Raw genomic sequence first — 23,329 nt, forward strand, 5'->3', positions numbered from 1 at the left:
CGAAATGCATCTAGTATTCAAGTTTATTATACAATAATTCCTACTTCTATGTCAACTATTTTTAAAATTAACATTATTATAAAAAATAATTTGTACAATTTAATTATCTTTAAAAGCTTAGATTGTTCAGCTTTCTACGTTGTATTATCATGTTAATGACTCATGTATTTCAATAAAATTTTTCCAAAACCTGGATGTAGATAAATAATTGTTTTTGACCTAGCAAACCATTGATATCGTGGATAGATGTTTACGACAATCAACGTGTATACGAAGTACGTGTATACAAAACATTTGATAATCCTGTATAGTTAATATATTTTTGTTTTGTCTATTATCTGAGGTCGAAAAACCTGTCGGTCACTGACCAGAACCTAGTAAAAGGCCTAGTTATTTTAGATCCTCCTCTGAAAGTGAGCATCTTGGCTCCACTCTCTAAATAGTAGTCTAAAAAAACACGAAATAGATCCGTGATTGATTGTTTATTTACTATATCTTCCTATTTCTTGCATGATATGTTAAAATTATAAATAAAACGGGGGACAAAAACTTAAAAAATAACATCGCTGTAAATTATTATCGCTTTGATTCGAAATGAAGTAATTGAAGAATGTATACAAAATGAAGATATCGATAACAAACGATTAGTGTGCATTAGTCATTATTAGTCATCTTAGTCTGTTTTAGGAAAAATTTTGCGGTGGAAAATTTTCTACGATCACCGAATCGTTTGATCTTTTTATGGGAAAAACGATACATAATGTCCAATAAATTTCTCAATATGTTGCGAAGGACGAGACGATGCACATTTTCTTTCATACCGGCTAATTCTTTAGCGACCCTATTACGTAAGGATGTTTCAATTGTGAACGATATAAGCGTGCTGTGTAATAATTAAAAAATATATCAAGAGTGCACAATAGAAATAACCTATTAAAGTAAGGAGTCTCGCATTGTTCTTTATTGGTTTTTTTTTCGAAATTTTCCTTTAATTATTTTCAATAGACGATAGATAAAGAAAAAAAGTAATCACTGCACAATATATTGCACAACTTTTTGGTTATTAAATTAGAAATTGCAATTACTTTGTTCTTTTAAAGGATGATCAACGTCGAATTAATTTCCAAGGCAAAAACGATTCGGGAATCCCCAATAAGGAATTTCCAATCGGAGGTAACAGGATCTTATTACACTTGTACAAATATAGAATTCGATAGTGGTAGGCAAAGAATTCTATTAGTTCAACTCGATTTACTTGAACAAGCGCTACGTCATTGGAATGGAAAATTTGGAACGAAAAGATAGAAAGATAAAGCGTATTTCTTGCAGAGCTGGAAAAATAGGTCTTTCCTGACAAAAGGTACATGTCTCGTTCATAGACCATAAAAATAATAAAAATAATAATGGATCTAGGATTTACAAAATCGAATTTAAAGTGGAATAAAACTTTAAAATGGGACGTATATACGTATAAACAAACAAAAACGCTATCAATACGTTATCAATAAAAGTATGATCGATATACGCATACCAAGCGTTATCACTTGAAAATGTAATATTAACATTAATCTGTCGAATGACTGATGCGTGAGTGATGACTACTTCTACATTTTCATAAATAATAGCTTTTTTCCAATTCCACGACAATTGTACATAATACTTTCACCGATAAAATGTGAATGATAAAACGTGTAGGTTGACTTTTTCAAGCTACATCGTATATCAGTATCATCGATAAAATTCTCAACGAAGACAATTTATTAAATCTGCATGGTCAAGATATAATCGGACAGTAAAGTAGCTGCATCGCATTATCGCTTTGACAGTGTCATATTGTAAAACTATTCTATACAGGAATTCTATCTGATCGAGTAAGTATAATTCATTAATTGTAATAAGACTGATAGTTTCCGAAGAATTTCCAAGTTTAGGATAATTTTTTTGAGATTGATAATTCGCGAGGAATTATTAAGAAACATTTCCCTTTTGCGTTCTAAGTTTAATCCTTTGTCGATGTAATTTATTAAAGGTATAACAAATAATTTTATCTTTGTTTAATTTTTTGTTTTAGGAAAATTACGTATTATATAAGACAAGGATAACATACATTTAGGGTATCAACGAAACTTTTATTCACGAATGTTCATATTTTTATGAACATAACTAACAAAGATGCAACTTGACAAGACATTTGTTTATCCATTACGTATTATAATATATTTGCGATATTTTATATATTTTTGCACGTTATACGCATTTTGTGCATTTCTGTACTTCCAAAATTCCCTATAAATGCATAAACGGTCGCAATTCTACGACAAGCGTGCTATTATTTCACTTTAGGTTAGGTATCTCATTCTCCGCTTCAACATAGTGTCCGTTAGATTCTAATAACACAGTCAACTATCAAAGTCTCAGAAATTAACGAAACATGTCATGCACAGGTACTTATATTATGCATTCGTCCATGGCTGGTTGGATTTAAGGTCGTCCCACGCCCATAAAAATGTTATTATACGTGTACAGCCTCGTTTCTGCCTACCATAGTCTGTATATCAGGTACGAGAAGATACAGTTGGACAAATTATTCGTTAAACGAATGTGACTGATATATCGATAAATCCTTGCTGCAGACACAAGCAAACCAGTTTGATCCTCTTATCGTAGATATTTTATCGAGTGGATAGAAAAATTAGGAAACGTTGGGAAAGAGAGAAATAATTCATAAAGGTATGTTTTATTACTACACAAAGATGAACACGCGATGCTACGCTGATAGTACTTGAAGGCATTCTAATACATGATAAGAGCGTAATAGGAACTTGGATTGGTTATTATTCGCACGCAAAGTGGTAATCCAACGTGATTATATCGCACGCGATAGCTCAGGCGAACATTGAACCAGCTAAAAAGGTTCTTCTGGAGGTCGAAGAGTCCTTAAAATTTGTATTCGTGCCGCAAGTATTATACTGTGCATATGTGGTTTACAATACCGAAGAAGATGTTCATGAGCTCGCAGAATCCTTAACGAGATCGTTTTTTTTATTTTCTGTTTGATTCGGTATAAATTCGGCGATTAACTCGAATTTTTATATAACAGCTAAGGGATGAAAATTCGTAACGCTTCGTCATCGAAGAGATACGAACTTAAATACAAAGTTTTTAAAAAATATAAATTTCCAAACAAATTAGGAATGAAAGAGTAAATTCCTTGGTAAAAGAACGAATTCTTAATTCGCAGATCTTAAAGTACGGATTTCCGAGAAAACCAAATCCGATATATCCGATCGATGAAACCTTTTCGAAAATCTTCGATTAGAAATTTCTCTAAACTAATACGCGGAACACTTGCACGACGATTTTTCTAAATCGATACTAGTAGGACAGAAACTGTTAACGGAAGAAGTGGAAAATCAAACGCTATTAGAAGATCAATTCCAACGGGACCAATAATCGATAAGATCTTTTGGAACGTCGTAAATTATAAATTTCCGAAAAATATTGCGAATCCGTAGAACGCGAGTGTTTAGAGAACGAAAAGTTGAACGAAAACAAACAATTTCTTAATATCTCGATTTAACAATTTTACAAATGTGCCCTGATCCCTCGATATGTCGATCCCTCAATTTCCTAATTTCTTCGGTCATCACGATGTTTCCGAGAAATTCGAATCGCTCGAGATAAAATATCACAAACGTATAGAAACGTTAGTTCGATCGAGGCAGGCTATTCGAGCATGTTTATGGGTCAGAATCACGTAGACGCGAGAAAGAAATCTGACCCTGACTTGATCGAGGTGTTCCGGAAGCAAATTTTCCAGTGGTTGAATGTCTTCATCGACCCCGGGCAGGCTGATAAGCGCGTGTATACAGAGTATGAATGTATACACAGACAGAGTTCGCGCCATCACGGGCGAAATTCAGCAGCCGTGAGCATTTCGCTGACGATGATAGGCAAGAATGACACCGGTTGGGAGACAAGCAGCGGCAAAGAGTATTAGCAAGTAGCGAGCGGTCTTTGGTGGTTGGTTCGAGCGTTCTCAGTAGCACGACTCCGTTTCAGTCGCGCGGAAGCAGCCGACCGTTGCACGTGTTCACGGACCGGACGATAACCGCCACCATCTATGGGTTACCAGTACCCATTCTCACATCTGGATACTTTGAATTGACCACGAGAAAGTGAGTACCGGTTCTTTGTCATCTCTTCGTATGTAAACTGTCGGTTATAAGTATCAGGACATTTAAATTCTCTTCTACGATAATCGATCAACTGATAGAATTTGACAAGTTGCGAGTAGTAGGTCATAGATCTTTCGTAAGTTTGTATAGCTTTAATTTTTCTTATTTCGTATATTATTTATCGTATGTTATTGCTACCTTTTTTTGTTGTTGTTATTTAATGTTATTTAACGTAGCTTTTAGTCGACTGAGGTAAAATCACTCTAGCGTGATGATAGTTTGTCAAGTAGCAATATTAGTGAATCGAGTTTCAATAGTTATCGGTACAAGTTTCCGGTTGTAGATCGTAGATTCCTTTTTTATGAGTTTATTAATTCCTTCTGAAAATCTTCCTCGTACAATAACGTAAGAAGTAATAATAGCAAATTGACAAGTTCACAAGGCGTAGGTTATAGAGTTTCTTCTACGAATTTTATAATTTCTCGTTGAACTTCGATTAATTTGCCATCCGAGTTGTTGACGTCATACGAGGATGTTTTTGTCGATAATGTCCTGTAAAATTTCGTATCGATTCGATTGTGCAAGTGCTGCTTAATTTATTCCAGCAAATTTCACCTTATTTAGTATGTTACGTTTTAACGCAGCAGACGAGTACAGTATGACTTTGTATTTTAATACGAAGTAACAGATCTTTAATAAAATAATTCGGAGATAAAATCAGCGAAAAGCATTGAATTTGTATTAAATATCGGTAGATGTCCTGATATGACGTACGACTGCCAGTCTACATATACGTATTTATGTAGTATCGTTATACTAGATTTTTGTAAAACAACTGACAAAGATGAACCATCAAGAAATGAAATTCGGTGTCCTTTTATAGAGAGTATTAAAACTGGATTAGTTGGGTATAATCGCAGGATCTCTTTTGCGATTAGAGGGCAATTTGAATTGGCTTAAATTGACTTAAATCGCGAAATGGTATTATTGTTATTTATTTGATAACGACGTTGTGGTTAAGGTTCAGATAAGATTTCCTAAGAAGCTTTACTCGTCTCTGTGTGTCGAGCTTTACCTTTTTAACGTTTTCTGTATATTCGTGGTTTGTCGAAACTTTATTTACGAGAAGCTTAAGTTTACTATAAGTTTACGATGCTTCATAAATCCCTCCGATAAAACGTCTCAACGCAATTCTTCCGAACTACTCGCAATACGGTAAAACGTTCCAACGCAGTTCTTTGACTTTTTGAAATCCTGCGAATAACTAACTTATCGATACAACATTTGTTTTAGGTTAGGTTTGCGCGAATTCATATTCCTGCGAATGAAATTAAATTCCTCATAAATGCAACATCTGCAGTTTAACCATACTGTGTATATTGGGTCGTTCTATTATTATTTTGTTCCATTACTACAAAATGGATCGTACGTGATTCGATAAAACGATATAAAACAAACAACGTTGCGCATCCATTATTTCCCCGTGAAACGAAAGAAACCTTCGCGACAAACTAATTTTATATAACACGTTAGTTTGAACAAATAAGACGTCCTTTTCGTGGTCGATAACAAACAGTGTCCTTCATAGAGAGCACGGATGTTTCAATCGATTTTAGTGGAGCACAAATCGATCTTAAAAAGAGTGATTAAATTATCTTTCGTTTGAACAACGTTCGTTAAGGAGATCAGTCGAGGTGAATAGCGTCGGCTGGGCTACTTGCTCGGTTTGATTTAGAGAAGGTTTTAAATTAACCGACTTGTGATGGGGACGACGCGATTGCACCGATAAATTGTCGCTTTTTGTCGATATTATTTACGTAACTTAGGTGCACTTTTCACCGTGTGAAAGATGATCGAACGTTAGCTAAGAAAAATTGGGGCACGATTCTTTGAAAGAATATTCGACGAAAATCGAATTTTACAAAATCGTTTTACAAAGTACGACGAACACTGACAGTTGAAAATCTATGTTCTTTAACCCTGAACGAGTGTCGATCGTAACTCCGCGGAACAATGGATCGATTCTGACTCGTAGATTTCACGCTCGCTGCGATCAGACGCTTGTACTTCGCTGTTCAAATAGTATCGATCTACGAAAAATATTTTAAAATAAATTTAATTGTCACACGAGGATACAAAGTATTTTAATCGAAGGATTCGTAAGAAAAACAACTCTCGTCCACGTTCGGTTTTTTCTGGAAAAATCTTCCATTCCTCTTCCCATACGTTTCAACGTCTTTCAACAAGAGTAGTTACATCGCGAAAGAACTGTACCTAATAAAAAACGAAATTATGGACATTTATCTATAGCTATACATTTCTGTTCACGTTGAACAATTTCTTACCGAATATTTTCAACTTTCCGTATCAAAAAGTAGCGAAGAAGTATAAATACGAAAGAGCTGTTATCTTCGGGAAATAGTGAAAATCGAAAGTCAATGAGATATTTTACTGGTATAATATCACGGTTAATTTCGTCTCAGTTATTACTCTTTAAGATTTCGTTCTCACCGTACGTTCCGATACATTTATTCGAGCAGTTAATTATAATTCTGCGAAGGTCTCGGTAGTATCGTAGAAACGCGTAGGTTCGAATGGCATCGATGAATTAAAACTAACTGCGAAAATCATAGAACGAACGTGTATAAACGAGCGAAGGAGACGCGCTTTTCTTTGTACACTTGCAAGTCGTTTTATGTTTATTCCACGTACGAAGTTGGTTTTGTTCGATGCTTTTGTACATATTTGAATACACAGGCGTGCATTTAATTTGGTTAAATTACACACACGAGTCGTGTGAAATATCTCGAGTGACAGTCGGCGAAGTTATGAGTCGGCTCTGTTGATGTTGACTGTTTGCATCACTGCCACCATCATTCATAAATATAATTTATGTTTACATTCCGCATTTACGATTCTCTACAGTCTATATCGTCTCGTTCGAAGAGTAACATGTCTCGAACTTGTCGATTTTGATTGTGAAAGTAAGTTATTTATCAGCATGTATTAATCAACGACTAACGAACAAAATTACGCTACTCGACAAGCGCGATATTACGATTAACCGATTCTAATATTCTTTGTTTAGGTTCTGTTTCTCTAGATGCGTTCGTAAAGGCACAAATTCGTATGAACTATCGACCGAATGGAAGCGTGTCTAGAGAATTTTCAAATTTGATCATCTTAAGAGAAAAGCAACGTATTTTAACACATTTCGGTCTATAATACATTTTCCATTCGTTCTTGCCTCGACAATCGTACAACTTTTAATTGTATCGTTGCCGATCCAGAATTCACTTCTGTTATTAGGTTGGTAACAAAGAGATTGCAGATTTTGTCATTACCGCCTATTGACAAAATCTGCAATCACTTAGTTGCCAACCCAATAGGTGGCAATGACAAAATCCGCAACCGCTTAGTTGCCAACCTAATAGATTTGATCCACGACTATCGATATTCAAAGAAGCGAAATTATCGTTAGATAACGATAAGTCGAAGCTTCTCTCTTGACAGTAGAACCGTGACGATCTCGTGACAGGTTTTCTTATACGAATTATGCGATACTCGCAATGGTATATGAACGATTTTATTGATATTTTCATTCAAGATTATCGATTATCTTTTTCTCAAGCTTTTATTACTGTTGCTACCTTACCTGGACAAGGATGCAGTTATACGGTAATTAAGATAAACGCGATATCTGTTACTGTTATTTAATTTCGAGACGTAGCTACCATATCGATTCCGCGTGTCAAGATTCTACTTTAATGCAAGTTGTATCTTGTACAGATAACGTTTTTCGAGGATTATGTACAGCTATCTTAACAAGGTGTAAATTGCATCAAGCATTTTTGAATTTTCAGACATACTCGAGAGCAATGCTGTCACCAGATACTCGGATTTTCGACGAAGCACAGATCTTTACTTTTCTTTCTCCTATCTTGTTCGCGTTCATAATTCTATCCGTTTATTTCAGTTAGTTTCGTCCGGTCTGTGTACAAAAATTACTCTGCTAAACTTTTTCCAATTATTTGTCATTTTAAATCTACAATTGATTTCTATTAATTCGTTTGACAAATGAAAATACGTAGAAAAATATGATCGTGTTTTTATCCGAATAAAAGTTAATGTTGATTCTACCGAAAGTATCTCTATGCAGTATCTTTGATAGTCGCATCTAGATATAACATTTTTATGGAAATGTTTCTTAACTTTAGAAATAATTCCTATACATAAATCAATACCTACTGCTATTAGTGATACTATCATGTATCACGACTATTACCACGATCATTACTACGACCAATAATGATAGAAATATGCAAATTTCTATTGTTCGCTATAATATCTTGCAAACTCCGCGAGTTAAGATCATTAACACGTTGCGCTTCGTGTTTATCCTACTACGTTACGAAGCCATTCTGCCTCTGTCATTATCGTCGATGGTCCATTGTTAACGTTTGGCAATTATCCATATCGACTATCGATTCGTTGGATTACCCAATAAAATTAAAAATAACATTTAATACCTAGTTTCTTTCTTTTTCGTATTTTAATCTCATTCTTGAAACGTTAATTCGATTTGCTCGTAGGAACACGAACAAATACAATTTATACGAAATTTAATGCACGGGTGTTACATTAAATATCGCGTTAATCGAACAAGAACCATTACAGTTGTTTCGTTTAACTCGCGAGAGGAACCATGTAGAATTTGCATTCTTGTTTAAGATACGCTCGATTATTCTCGTATCTCTTTTGTTTTTCTCGTTCTATGAAATTAATGGACAAAAGAAGCGTCTGATGAGAAATATCGATAGTTAATTTGACATTTGTGCAATCTTGGCTGATGTATCGCGACACGTGCGAGAAACGTGCTTTGTATTGCGCCGCAGCAACTTTGCATACTTTTTGAATGGATGGAAAAGAATGCAAGTTTCCTATACAAACACGTCCAAGGATAACAAGTATAATAACGAGCACGTAGGATTTCAGTCAATGATCCTGCTTATAAGAAAGTCGTATCGATATATGAACGGAAACTGAACAAGGTCGTTGAATTTTATTATATTTTCCCATAATTTTAGATAGCGACTTGTCCTTCTGTTTATTCACACGAATATTCCACGCTATTCGCGTTATTATCAAGGCTGCGTGTTCTAAATCTCCGAACAGCAATTCGTCGTTTCAGGAATTAAGTTTATCGCTCGTTCTCGTTTCTCTACGTTGCTTCTCTTCTTCGTATAATTGATGTTCTGCTTATCTGGATATTTGAAAAGTTGCTCAATTAAATAACAAACTGTTCGTGTACGTAAAATTTCAGATTGTCCTTGGAACTTTATTCTTATCGTAGAATATCGTGTATTTTAGCACTGGTTTGATAACTCGCTGCTTTATTTGGTTGGTAATCGACAATTAGGTGTGTCGAAAGCTACGAATATTTGTGTTTCAGTCTTAACTCTTGGTAATATTTCATTTTCACGCTACGCGTCATACCATGGTACCTTCCAGTCTATTTCGTTTATCTTCAATAGTCGCAATGCTTCGGTCACCGAAAAATTTGGAAAAAATTTACAGTCGTTTACTAACGTCTCTACTTCGTAATTTTCCAAACTAATTCATAATCTGAACTAATGCATAATGCATAAACGAATAATTAAGAGGGTAAATTCATGTATGCGCGAACGAAACCGAAGGATGCAAATAGATTCTACGGAAAGAAGTAGCAAAGTTAACGTTTCAAATATTTCGCGAGCCGTGCGTTTAACAAACCGCAAAATTTGTCCTTGCGACTCGTTTTGCAACGTGGAAAAATTTCTTCTTTTTACTTATCGTCGTATTAACGATTCAAGGCTCTTTAATAATGACTTCCTGTTACCTTCTGTGTCTGATATTCCGCATGATCTATCGAGATAACGCGTAGGATTCAGTAAAACGTCTGCTGAAATAATCGTGACGAAACGGACGAGCAACGAATCAATTAGATAAAGAGATCAGAGGTGCTAGCCTAATTTCTTATCGGTTCCTTGTTAGGCTGGGATTGTTGCGATGGTCAACGTCCACGGATGTTCAATAACAACTTTGCAAGAACAGTCTCGACCTCGATCGAGGCAAAAAGTAAGAAATCTGTAATTTTCCTCGACGGCCACGATCATCTTTCGCGAATTCTCTTATCAAATTGACTCTTGGTATACTTATCAGAAATAGATCTTTATCACGAGAGTAATAAGCTACGCGTTAATCATCCTTCAATCTCGACCTGTAATTTGATTAGGGATATACTCGAGAATCGTTCGTGAAAGCAGCCAGATACTTACACTTTCATTTTAAAGTGTCATTCTGTTTTGCATATGAAAATATTGAAAACCGTGCGATAACCCAACTATGTATGCGCCAGTGTTCGGTAATAAATAATTAAACGTGATATTATTCTGACTGTGTACATAGAAATGCTACATATAGAAATAATTGTAGTAAAAATTGTATGTTGAAAATGAGATGGGAATATAATATAATATAATATATAAAAATATAATTTATTTGGACCAAAATATCATTATATATATATATATAATTGTAATAAAAATTGTATGTTGAAAATGAGATGGGAATATATATATAAAAATATAATATAATGTAATATAATATATAAAATATATATATATATTCCCATCACATTTTCAACATACAATTTTAATTACAATTATATATATATATGTATAATGATATTTTGGTCCGAATAAAAATTAACATTAATTTTGCCAAAGGCATCTGCATCTTTTTGGTAATTGAGAGAAAAGGAAACTTTAAGAGTACTAAGGGAACGTTGAAAAGCTTCGTTAGAATATTTAATCGCGGATTAGTAACAGTAGTCTTGAATTTCTAATACTTTTACCTTTCTTTCTCATGTTGCTTCAGCGTCGAGTCAGAGGACAATGTCGTTGTAATATTTTTGAAGGACCATTACGCGATAATGATGAAAATTATCGAGAAAATTATTTTGCTCGAACTACGTTTTGTCATATAAAATATGTTGATAGTACTATAATACTCGTCAAGTATGTGTTCACTACTTATTATATTATTACTTAAATGTGTTACCTATAACTGTAGATGGTATCGAATATACGTATTACATATACTCGTAGATTTGTATCTGACACGGAAGTATTTCGAGCATTTAATTCACACTTGAAAAAGACAATAACTCTTATATCGTATAAGTATTTCGAAAAACGTAAGTGGTACTGTCAAATACAATCGCGAGTATTTATTCTATATTTATTTTCTAAGTACCTGGAACTGAAATTTACGATAATTTCCTGTTTATAATATCGATAATCTAATTAATATTTATCAATAGAGCATTCGAGTTACGAAACTACTACTACCAGCTATGTTGACAAAATTGTATTCTCTTAATTCTCAAGGTACTCGAATATCTTAAACGAAATCTCAAAGATTGCCCGTTCTGTAATTCCACGTTTTCGATAAGTTGGCTGAACATAAATTTACTTTAAAATTCAAAACGTCAAATGTAAAGCGAAACATTTGCATCGAAACTGATATAGAAAATTCTATCTTTAACTATGATACTACGCGAGAATTGATTGTAATTTTAACAAATAAATAAATAAAAAAAAAAAAAAAAACTATGATACTAAAGACGATTTATACCGTCGAGGGAATCTTCGCACTTATCGAACACTCGTCAATTTCTCCAACTGCATTCGCCAAACTAAAGTTCCACGTATATTTTAACTATAACGTTAAAAATAGATCGACAACGTGGTCGACTAAACTTTCATTAAACTAAATCAAACATCGACCCAACAATTTTTCCAATTACGTTCACGAAATTAAGTTCCGATTAAGTTCCCTTGATTTGTTTGTTATTTCGTAGTTCAGAGTCCGCTATTCGTTGCTGTTTGTTCGTTTTCCTATCCTCGTTGGCACAGTAAAGGAAATTTCCTCTGATCTTCGTTCTCGAATTCCCATCACAGTCGATTCGACCAGGCAATGATGTAATCGGTTCGGTTCGTCGCCGATAAAAACGTATATGGAGGAATCAGTGAAAATGAGGATTTTGCATTGGTTGGAAAGCGTGTTTTAATGGAATAGCTGTGTCGAGTAACTGGGTCGGTCAATGCTGAAACGCGGTGAACCAGTGTTTCTCGCTGCTTTCCTGTTTCCTTTCGAAGAACTTAAGATACTGTGTTCGTTCTGCGAGTGTTTGGCGTCGACGATGGAAAGTGCGTTACGTTACTTCGAAGGGGAAAAGCAAGTTGTTCGTATCGACGAGATCCGAATTTGCTTTGTTATTTCTTTTTCTCAGATGTATTTACAGATATTCGCTGGATTCCGTTGGATTTAGATTTAACGATTCGATTTAACAAATTCGTAATTAAAGAATCGAGAATAACAAATAAATTGTCTTTCTCTTTCGTTGGATTTAGATACGACGATTGAACGCGATCGATAAATTTCGTTGCTCTTTAATTGAATTTAGATTTAGTGATGATACGTACAAGATAAAAAAGTTCGTTTCATTGTCGTTGATTTTAAACGTAATTACCAAATGTAATTAATAAATGAATTTCGATATTCTAACGATATTTCTCCGATTCGTTTTTGTTAAGCTACTTAATATATCTCCGACTGAGATGATTCAATACAGATGTTTCACGTTACCATCGACGGCAGTAACGTTGCTCTCAAAAAGAAAACTCTTCCGATTCGACAAGATTAGCATCTGACTGATTACTTAAAAATCTTGTTTATTCCAACGTTATTTCCAAAGTAGCTTAACAATTTTCCTATCGATCTCTATCTTACTCCATTCAAATTTCATCGTGCAACGATAAATTCAATATCTGAATTTACTATCCACATTCGTTAAGCTGCTCGTCGTACTGATCTTTTAATATTTAATATATTAGACGATATAATACGTACGCGTGTGGTTGTGGTTGATCAATCTCTTCTAGTAAACAGTGGGCTTTAATTACACATTTTGAAATTACTTTTTACACGCACTTTGACAATTATCTTTTGGATTCCTTTTTCGTTAGATTTACATTCGACAGAGTAGCAAGGTTGCACGTTTCAAGCGTTTCCGATCGATATATTTCCATAATCTGAAACGATCAGGAGCCCTTGTTCTGTTGTACTTATCGTTAGATCTTGTCAAATACAAGCGATTAACGTTAATGTTAAGGAATCTTTGAAATGAATTATTCTTTTAATATTTTAGACGATATAATACGTACACGTGTGGTTGTGGTTGATCAATCTCTTCTAGTAAACAGTGGGCTTTAATTACACATTTTGAAATTACTTTTTACACGCACTTTGACAATTATCTTTTGGATTCCTTTTTCGTTAGATTAGTAAGATTGCACGTTTCAAGCGTTTCCGATCGATATATTTCCATAATCTGAAACGATCAGGAGTCCTTGTTCTCTTGTACTTATCGTTAGATCTTATCAAATACAAGCGATTAACGTTAATGTTAAGGAACCTTTGAAATTAATTATTCTTTTAATATTTTAGACGATACGATACGCACACGTGTGGTTGTGGTTGATCAATTTCTAATAAACAATAAGATTCGCGATCACAGATACTCAGATTATCACAGATAATGATGGATGTCTGCAAATAGAAAGAATCTTTTATTATCAGTGATTAACGATTCTGCGAATCAACCTTGTTAGATTTTTCCAGCAGCAGACAGCAAGATTTACGTAGAAGTATATTTTTTCTGTTGCGTATCGCGTTGAGACATATCCGCAACGCAATTTTTTTTTTTTTTTTTTTATTTATTTATTTACATTTTACAATTTGTCCAGTAGGACATTTGTCCAACGCAATTTGTCGAATATTTTGTAACGTCAATTTTATCAGAGGCCATCGCGCACCCTCAATTATCCCCAGGGACCCACGATAAACCTAAACTTTTTAAGTTTACTTTCTTTAGTATCTCTTAAGATCTATTTACATTTTGATTATTAAATATTCTTCGTTACATCTGACAACGATCACTAAGCTATAATATTCTACCAAATGTCCTACTGGACAAATTGTAAAATGTAAATAAATGAATAATAAAGAAAAAACATCTGACAACAAAGTGTCTGGATTCGTCTTGGACGAAACTTATCGTACAACGTCGAGTAAAATATTTTCGATACGAGATGGTAGAACGTGGTTTTCGTTGTTGAAAAGTTGCAAACGTTATCGTTCGACTTCTCCTTCGTTATCTGGCGAACGATTTTAAAACGCGATTTTAAATTGCCGAATGTTATGCATACTCGTGCTCGTCACTGATCAGTGTAAACATACTAACAATATTATATGTTTCATAGACGACGTATCTCGTATACGCAGCGCTGCTTTTGATCCGAAAATAACACGATTTTCTAAATGAGTACACGACGCGTTATTCTCGGCTCTGAAATTCCCTTGCTTTCTGTTGCAAGAAACGTTCGAAATACTTAAAATGTAGTTCTATCGCAATTAAACGTAACAACAGGTAGATTTATACCGAGGATTTACAAAAAAGACAAACCGATTCCTACAAAATACAATTTATCAGGATAAAATAGCAACGAACGTAGTAGACAATTTTCAGCGAAGGATAACGATATAAGATTGAATATTCACAGACACTGTGCCACTAAATCTGCGTCAAACGATCGAATAGAAAACACGCAGAATAACGAATTAATAGTTTAAAGAATCTACGTTCGTTTACTTGTTCAACGTTCGGAGAAAGAAGCTTACCCGTTGATAATTCCGCAGTTAAAATAACCGTAATTAAAATAATCGTAATTGCAAATTCAAAGTGAATGAAAGTTAATTTGCTAACTTAATTTTAACGAGTTAATAATAGAAAATGTAGAAATTGTATGCAATACAGAGTTAAATATAATGTAATTCGGATGATTTCAGCACCCAACGAAATGTTAATTAAAAACATTTATTGGGAGTGTATCAAGAGCAAGAACGGATCAAAGTCGGGCCAATAGGAAGGCTAATTCTAGCCAGAGGCGATGTTCTGGCTCGGACGATGTGTTTCTTCCTGGTTGCATGCGGTAACACCGTGCATACGCGAATTTCTCGAGTTTGACGAGGCGCCACGTTATCGAACCTGTGTCCGCGCGTATCTTCGCGACCGCGAAATTCGATGCAAGAAATGCGTACCTGACGTTGGTTATTTTTATAGGTCGGGGGTCATTTATACTCGCATTTCAGACATATACGGCTCGAATTGTTCGAAGGCAACATTTTGTATTCGTACCGTGTAACGGATTATGTCAGCGAAGGTGAATTTAAAATAAACTCGTCGCTTCTTTTTCTCTTAGCTTTGCTATTTCTAGCAATCTTTCTTTTTTCTTTATCATTGCGGATGATGTTCGACGAACGTTCGCTTCTGCTTGCGTATCCTTATAGGAACATGTAGCTGTAGAAGGACGATTAAAAAATTATCCGCGAGTCGTACGTGATTTTTTGATATTTTTGTATCGTTTCTATTAGGAAAATTCAAATGATTAAATCCATTAAAGTGGACGAGTCTGTAATTTCGTATAATTACTAGGAAAACATTTTTTTTTTTTTTATTAAAATTTACAATTGATTCTCGCATTGAGAATTTTCAGTAATTTTTCTGGCTTGGCACAGTGACATGGTTAATTATTTATAACGAGTTAATACTTATTATACATAAGTATAATTTGTAAGTAAGCATTATAAATAAGTAAACATTACTTAATTTAAATAACTAATTGAATCTAGCGTTTAGGTCTAGCGGCTAGTGTCTCTTCAGCCTGCGGATCTGGTCCGAGGTATCGAGTAGTCCAGTGATTAGGGGTTTTCGGTGTTTGTTGACTCTTTTACTATATCTTTTTTTTTTATTTATTTATTAAAATTACAATCAATTCTCGCGTTGAGAATTTTGCTATATCTGTCGCTATATTTTGCTGTTTCCTCTTTGACTGTGGGTTTCGTGACTTTCGTTGGTAACATACCAAGGTGCATCTATTAAGGATCTTTTTTTTTTAAACACAAAATTTTTTATTTATTTATTTCCATTTTTCGAAGATGGTATCCCACTGGGGGTAGTCATCCACATGCTATATTGCTATATCACTAAGCTATAATATTTTACCAAATATCCTACTGCACAAATTGTAAAATGTAAATAAATAAATAATAATAAAAAAGAAAAATTTATTTCCATTTTATAATTTGTCCAGTAGGACATTTGGTAAAATATTATAGCTTAGTGATATAGCACTATAGCTAGCAATATAGCATGTGGATGGCTACTCCCAGTGGGATACCATCTTCCAATTTGATTGATTTATTTCTTTAGCGTGGTGAGTGTTTGTATGTCAGGTTGTGTCCTTTGTGAGATCTATTGGGTGTTTCCTTTTTAGTCTTCTTTTTATGTTTGTTCCGCTGACCGTTTCCGCTGACCGTTTTCAGGTGCGTTGCTATTCTTTCCCTGTACCTTCTTGCACATCTGCTAATCTCCTCCTTGACCGTTGGTATTCCCAGGTCTTCCCGAATGTCCTCGTTTCTAACGTACGATGGCGCGTTTTAAGGATCTTAGCGTTTTCGATTGGAAGCGTTGAAGTATTTCAATGTTGGAGTCACTTGCTGTTCCCCATAGTTGGATTCCGTAGGTCCAGACACAGGTTTTATTACGGTCTTGTAGAGGGTAATTTTATTCCGTATGTTTAGTTCGGCCCGTGAGCCAATAGAATTTTTTTAGTTTGTCCTTTAGTTGCTTCGTTTTATCTGAAATGTGGTTTCTCCATGTTAGTCTCCTGTCCAGGGTTATGCCCAGGTATCTGACTGAGTCCTTGCTAGGAATTACTAGGAAAACATGCAACGATATTTCTGACGAAGATAATTTTCAAATATTTTTTCTTTTTATTATTTAATTTAAACTTTACAATTTGTTCAGCTGGACATTTGGTAAATTTTTCTAACTTAATTGGTAAGTACTTCGAAGATGGTATCTCACTGGGGGTAGCCATCCACATGCTACATTGTTATATCACTAAGCTATAATATTTTACCAAATGTCCTACTGGACAAATTGTAAAATGTAAATAAATAAATAATAAAAAAAAAAAATTGGTAAGTAACATGTGGATGGCTACTCCCAGTGAGATACCATGTTCGAATTTGAATTTTTTCAAATATACAATTGTCTGCGTACGGTATATTTAGATGCAAAATACCTACAGGTGGTTGTCTACAGCGTCTAAACAAGAAATGTATACGAATTTTGCATTTTTTTATACATTTAATTTTGTAGATTAAATATCGTTTTTCTTACTCTCGCTTGACGATACGTTTGTCGAGCAATAAAAGGCTTTACCGTGAGATTACGTGCCAAATAACAATCGTTGGATAATCGTTGCATTACGAGAAAGTTACACCACTTCTTTCGTTAAATAACGTTAAAAGGTACGTTACGATTGTACCATCGGATAGAACGAGTCGTTGCCGTATCGTATGACTTGCTTTTAAACAGCTTTACGATTTATTCAATTTAAAAGCTAATTGTATAAATCGTTCTGAGAAACGATCGAATCAGAGAGACTGATGACGATTCGCATCCACGGTGATCGTAATTGCACCCAGCGTCCTAATCCTGTCAATAACCGTGTTAAAAAGGTAATTGCTTTAAGAGCGTAATTCATGTGCCCTTTTGCCATTCTAATCAGCCAGATACGCCGCTACGAATCGAAGAATAGGGCCACTAATTTATAATTGGCAGCCTCTGTTTAAGTTTCGTCGCGATTATTCTCATCTCTTCCTGCTCCTTTTATTCTTCTCTATTTGCTCCGCCTTGTAATTCAGTCTCGCCGTGTTCTTTCCGTCATTTTCGACCCAATTGTAGGTTTTTAACACTAGAACTACCATACCAGTGAAACCGACTGGTTTTGCAATTTTATTTTCAAATTTCTACTTCGCGTTATATCTTTTTCCGCGATGATGTAACGAGTTTTGCAACGATAACTAAAAGAATAATATAACGAATTTTATTTTGTTTTTTATGTATTCAAACTGAAACTCATTCTCAACGCGAGAATTGATTGTAATGAATTGATTGTCCCTTCACGTTTATTGTCTACCAAGTGTTAGCTTAGAAAGTTGGTTTCCTTCACATCTGGTATGTTCCGTTAGCAACTTTCTCTCGAGGGCGGCTAAAACCCTTTCTGGTCCACCAACCTTCTTATTATCCAATCGGAAGAGGTGTCTACTGTCCTCGCTTCCCTAACCAAAATTGCCATCGACAAATCCGATAGTCCCGTGTCCTTGGACACACCCATCCCTAGCCTTCCTCAGACACAGTATCGTTGGTAAAACTTCACTTATTCCGTATCCTTGGAATAGTCGACGTATCTTTACCGGTCTCTACCCTTGTAACAGTCGCGTACTTAACGTATCGTTGTAACTAAATCTTACATAACGTGGTTGGAGTGAATTGTGATTTATGTTAATTCAGTGCGTGTTACATTGTGATTGCTGAATTCATAATAAAGTTTAATTAAAACAAAGTTAATAGTTGTGTTACGACTCAGCTATTTCATTTCATCGACCAACCCTTAAGTTTACGTGACAAACTCGTGGTGTCGGTTATTGTAATCGTAACGGGACTTCACGACTCCCGTCGACGTGTTTCCTCGCGATTGCGCCTCCCCGCGATTGGTCGAAAATACAACCCCTCGCTCCACGTCCTTCCCCGATGTCACACTATCCCATATTAGTTTATTGAGTTATGCACGAATATAATAATAGAAATACAGGGTGGTTGGTAACTGGTGGTACAAGCGGAAAGGGGGTGATTCTACGCGTAAAAAGAAGTCGAAAATATAGAATACAAATTTTTCGTTCGAGGCTTTGTTTTCGAGAAAATCGACTTTGAATTGTCGCTCGGTACGCGTGCACTTTCGCGTCTCGTTATAACGAATCTCACTGTAGATCGTTGTCTCAATGGAAAAATTAAAAAAAAAATTTTTATTCTATATTTTCGACTTCTTTTTCGCGTAGAATCACCCACTTTCCGCTTGTACACCCCCTTTCCGCTTGTACCACCCTGTATAACGAAATGGATCATACCCAATTCAATAAAATAATATAAAACAAATTGTTGTTCATCATCTTATGATGAACGGAAGAAACTTTTCGCATATCTTAACATAATAATACCAAAGTTAGAAGATAAAATTAGGAGAAAGTTCTTATTGGTGTGCGTATTTTCCTGATAGCGATACAATCGTATTCGCGATACTCGAGCGAAGTTTGTAAATAATTTGACGTAAAACATACGTTATTGTGTTCATCCATATAAGTTGTTCATGGTGGGTGTTCAAATATTTCCGTGAGTCACTACGTGCTACTAGTATCATATTTTTACACGTGACATCATTGACCTCGTGTAAATTTCAAGGTGGCACTGAACGAACTATGAACGACGACTTGGCCAAGTATTTCGCTTTTATTTCTCTTAAGAAATCCGAATAATATTTCGCAAAAAAAAACACGGTACTCCACGATGGAAACTCAATGCCGAAACGTTAAGAAGGCAAAGTCACGTCTGAAATTGCAGCGAGGAATAACGAGAGATTCGATCTTCGAGAAGATCGATCGTAAAGTGTTTACCTTGCGTAACACCTTTTCGTCGCCACCGTCGAATCGTTGATACGCCGTTGTCCTTGTTTAAATGCAAATCGTTGCATGCACGTTTCCTTGTATCTGTATCGTTGCATTTGTTCGACTCATCGAGGAGCGATAAACGTTAATTGGCTATTGCAATTTAGATTGTTCGCGAGTCGTACCTGCAGTAAACATGTATCGAATCGAGTTCAACGAGACGCGCTGGCTGAAACGTTCTATCGTAAGTTAAACTCTACAGAATAACATCGATTCGACGTAATTTAGAACGAACGATTCGTTAAGAACAAATAATTTCGTTAAACTTTCCACGAGATTTGGAATTTGGAAAAACAAAGTTCAATGGTAGATAGACTCTTCGATTAAAGTTTCGTTGTTCCCAGAGTTTTCTCAAATTGAAGATTTTGTCATTTGCAGAGTCTCTATCGCTTTATCTCAACGTTGAAATTACAGATTCTGTCATTCGTAGATTCTTGAAGACAACTTCAGACAACTCTATGCTTAAATTAAGTTTTAATAGAAAAATTGACATACTTCATCAAACGATCCATTAAAGAAATATCAAGCTTGTGTGCATTGTATTTCTCGTATTCTTTATTTATTTTATTTTTAAAAGAAACACACTTGCGATATTCGACTCGCATTCGGCTGCTTCCTAACCTAACAACGCGACTCGTTCGCTTGCGTTTGGAACCTATATTTTTCGATGAATTAGTATGCTTTTTAGCCAACGAATAGAACGTAACTGTGGTATTGCGTGAGTATAATATCAGACAATGAATGTGATCCACTTTCGCGAATTGTGCAACAGAGTAGCACGTAAAAAGCGATACGTCTCGACTATCGCGCGAGCACGTCGTTATCTCGTGATACGTCCGGTCGAATCTTCGATTAGTTGCCAATTGCTATCTGTCAAAATCTCAGTTAATATGTATATGGTTTTATGTCGTTGATATCTAGCTGTTTTCTCTCGTATGACACTTTGATCGTAACTATTCCTTTCATCGTACATGTAACTGTCTTAACATTATGAAATTGCAGATAACGCTTATCGATATTATCTTCTTCGCGAGCTCGTCAAATACATAGTAAACTTATCAGCACATACTTGTAATTATAAGTTCGTTTATGCAGTACGACATTTTTCTCTTTACTTTTCGATTTTGTGTTCTCCGAATGTTCTCGAATATAAGGAACGAGATCGAGCGAAACTGCGTTTCAAGGATTAAACATAGCTTTTTATCGTTCTTGCACTGATATTTATGCTTTAATCCGAAGGATGATCGTAAGACCGTAATGAACAGAGCAACGCAATTAAATTAATCCAATCGACGGATAAGAGGTTATTTGTTCGATCATAACACGTGAAACGTTCGTTTTTCTCTCGTATCAATATTAATAATATCCTCTTAGTTGTCATCCAAGTGTGTTTATTAATTGGCACGTATACAGTTGATACAGCTTTGTTTCGACCAAGATAAAATCTTATATTTTTATTTATACATCTCATAGAATATAGATGTATATTTTATGCGTAACTTAATTTATATTAATCTCCGAAACTGGACAAGTCTTATCCGAGAAGGCTTGCAATATTAAAACTGGGAAAGTTTCCAAAATTATTACTCGCGACGAAGGATATGAAACTTTCGTCAAACGAACTTAGAGAACAGAAAAGTAAATAAACCTAATAGAAAAAATTTCAAAATTGCTTTCTGATTTAATTGCACAAATGACGCCATAGCGTTTTAAAAATTCCACTAATTATAAAATAATTCGAAATTCAATTTCATATTTGATTATCTTCTTATTTTTTTACTTTTTTTATTTTTTTTAATATTTATTAAAATTACAATCAATTCTCGCGTTGAGAATTTTCAATAATTTTTCTGGCGTGGCGCAGTAACATGGCTAATTATCTTCTTATTGAAATTGAATTTCGAATATATATATAGTGACAATACACAGAATTTTCTATTAATTTAACGATACAAGGTAGCCGCTCCTACGCTAATCCTGCATTTGTCTATTTAAACTTGGTAATTTTCGGGATTGAAAAGAGCAAAAGGAAGCGACTCTTTAGACGAGAAACGTAACAAACGAAATGTTCGAACACCGCTAATCGTTTCCTTGTGCAAGGCCGAGAATTTCGTAACGAGGAAGCTCTCAATTACACCAGGTGTCATTCAGCCGAGCGAGAAAGGGCCATCGTTTTAGGTGTCAAACTAATACGACAGTAATTACGACCTACACTCACCATACCTTAACAGGATAAACGACTTGAATATAATAATTTTTCTCTGAGACACGACCGTTTAAAATATTTCATGTAACGTAATCTTGGATGGCTGCATGGACGTTTAAAAACATGGAGTTCAAAAGTAAAAATGACATATGACGTTTAAACAGCTCGAAATAACTATCTTGCGATAACAGTTTCTTATTCCTTTGATTTATTTTTACGTTTAGAGTAACCTTCCCAATTTACCGTGTGACTTGGGTCGTTTCGTATGCAAATACATGTGAGGTGATATTGGATGTAGTGCGTTAAATAATCACTCGGTGTTTAGGTCAACAATATATTTATTAACAAGTCTTCTTTTGATCGCGTCGCGTATCGCTCTTTGTTTCGCTAGTCAATCTCGCTGCGCGATTACAACTCAACTTTATCGCTTCCTGGTTCAAACTTAACTGTCGATCGGATTCGATTCTTTTCTTTTTGTCGCCCCTCAATATCCCCACTATCTACGCGTTTGTTAGGCCTTCGCGACCGTTGCCACGTACGCCTTCTTCTCGAACATTCGGCGGAAGGATCGTGGGGATATTGATGGCCCATTAGGCACTTCGCTTCGGCGATATACATTGTTGCCGAGTGCCACCACACAATTGCTCTGGAAAGTGTCTATTTGTACGATTTAGGGAACGATCATCTCCTTATACTCAAGATTTCTTGTATTTTCTATATCAGCTACAAAAAATATATACTAGTAGCTCTTTATACCAAATAAATATCGTTACGCTTGGATATTCTGCATGTTTCATTACATACAAAATTTTAAACACCGAGTTAGAATTTCTTCTTACGCTCGTCCTATTGTTCAGCATTGTTCTTTATTCATTCACAGCTTTAACCCTTTCACTTCGGCAATCCAATCCGCCGAAGTACTGTCACTGAACGGAAACGGGTGCCAGAAATACGCACAGTGTGCGTGGTTGCTGTATATACGTTTCCCTAAGTCTTAAATAACAATAATTCTTTTAAGAACCGTATATAAAATATCGTTTCACTGTCAATGGATTTAATAGATTTTTTAGTATGAAACAGTATACGATCGTCTGGATGTTCGAAATATATTGCGTAAAACGTTTTGACGTTGTTTCAACAATGAGTAACTTTAAGAAGTGATTAATCCAATATGTCAATAAAATCAACAGAAAATGTTCTGCCGATAACG

This window comes from Bombus impatiens, unplaced genomic scaffold (assembly GCF_000188095.3).
Source record: "Bombus impatiens unplaced genomic scaffold, BIMP_2.2 scf_0761, whole genome shotgun sequence".
In the NCBI taxonomy this organism is placed as follows: Eukaryota; Metazoa; Arthropoda; class Insecta; order Hymenoptera; family Apidae; genus Bombus; species Bombus impatiens.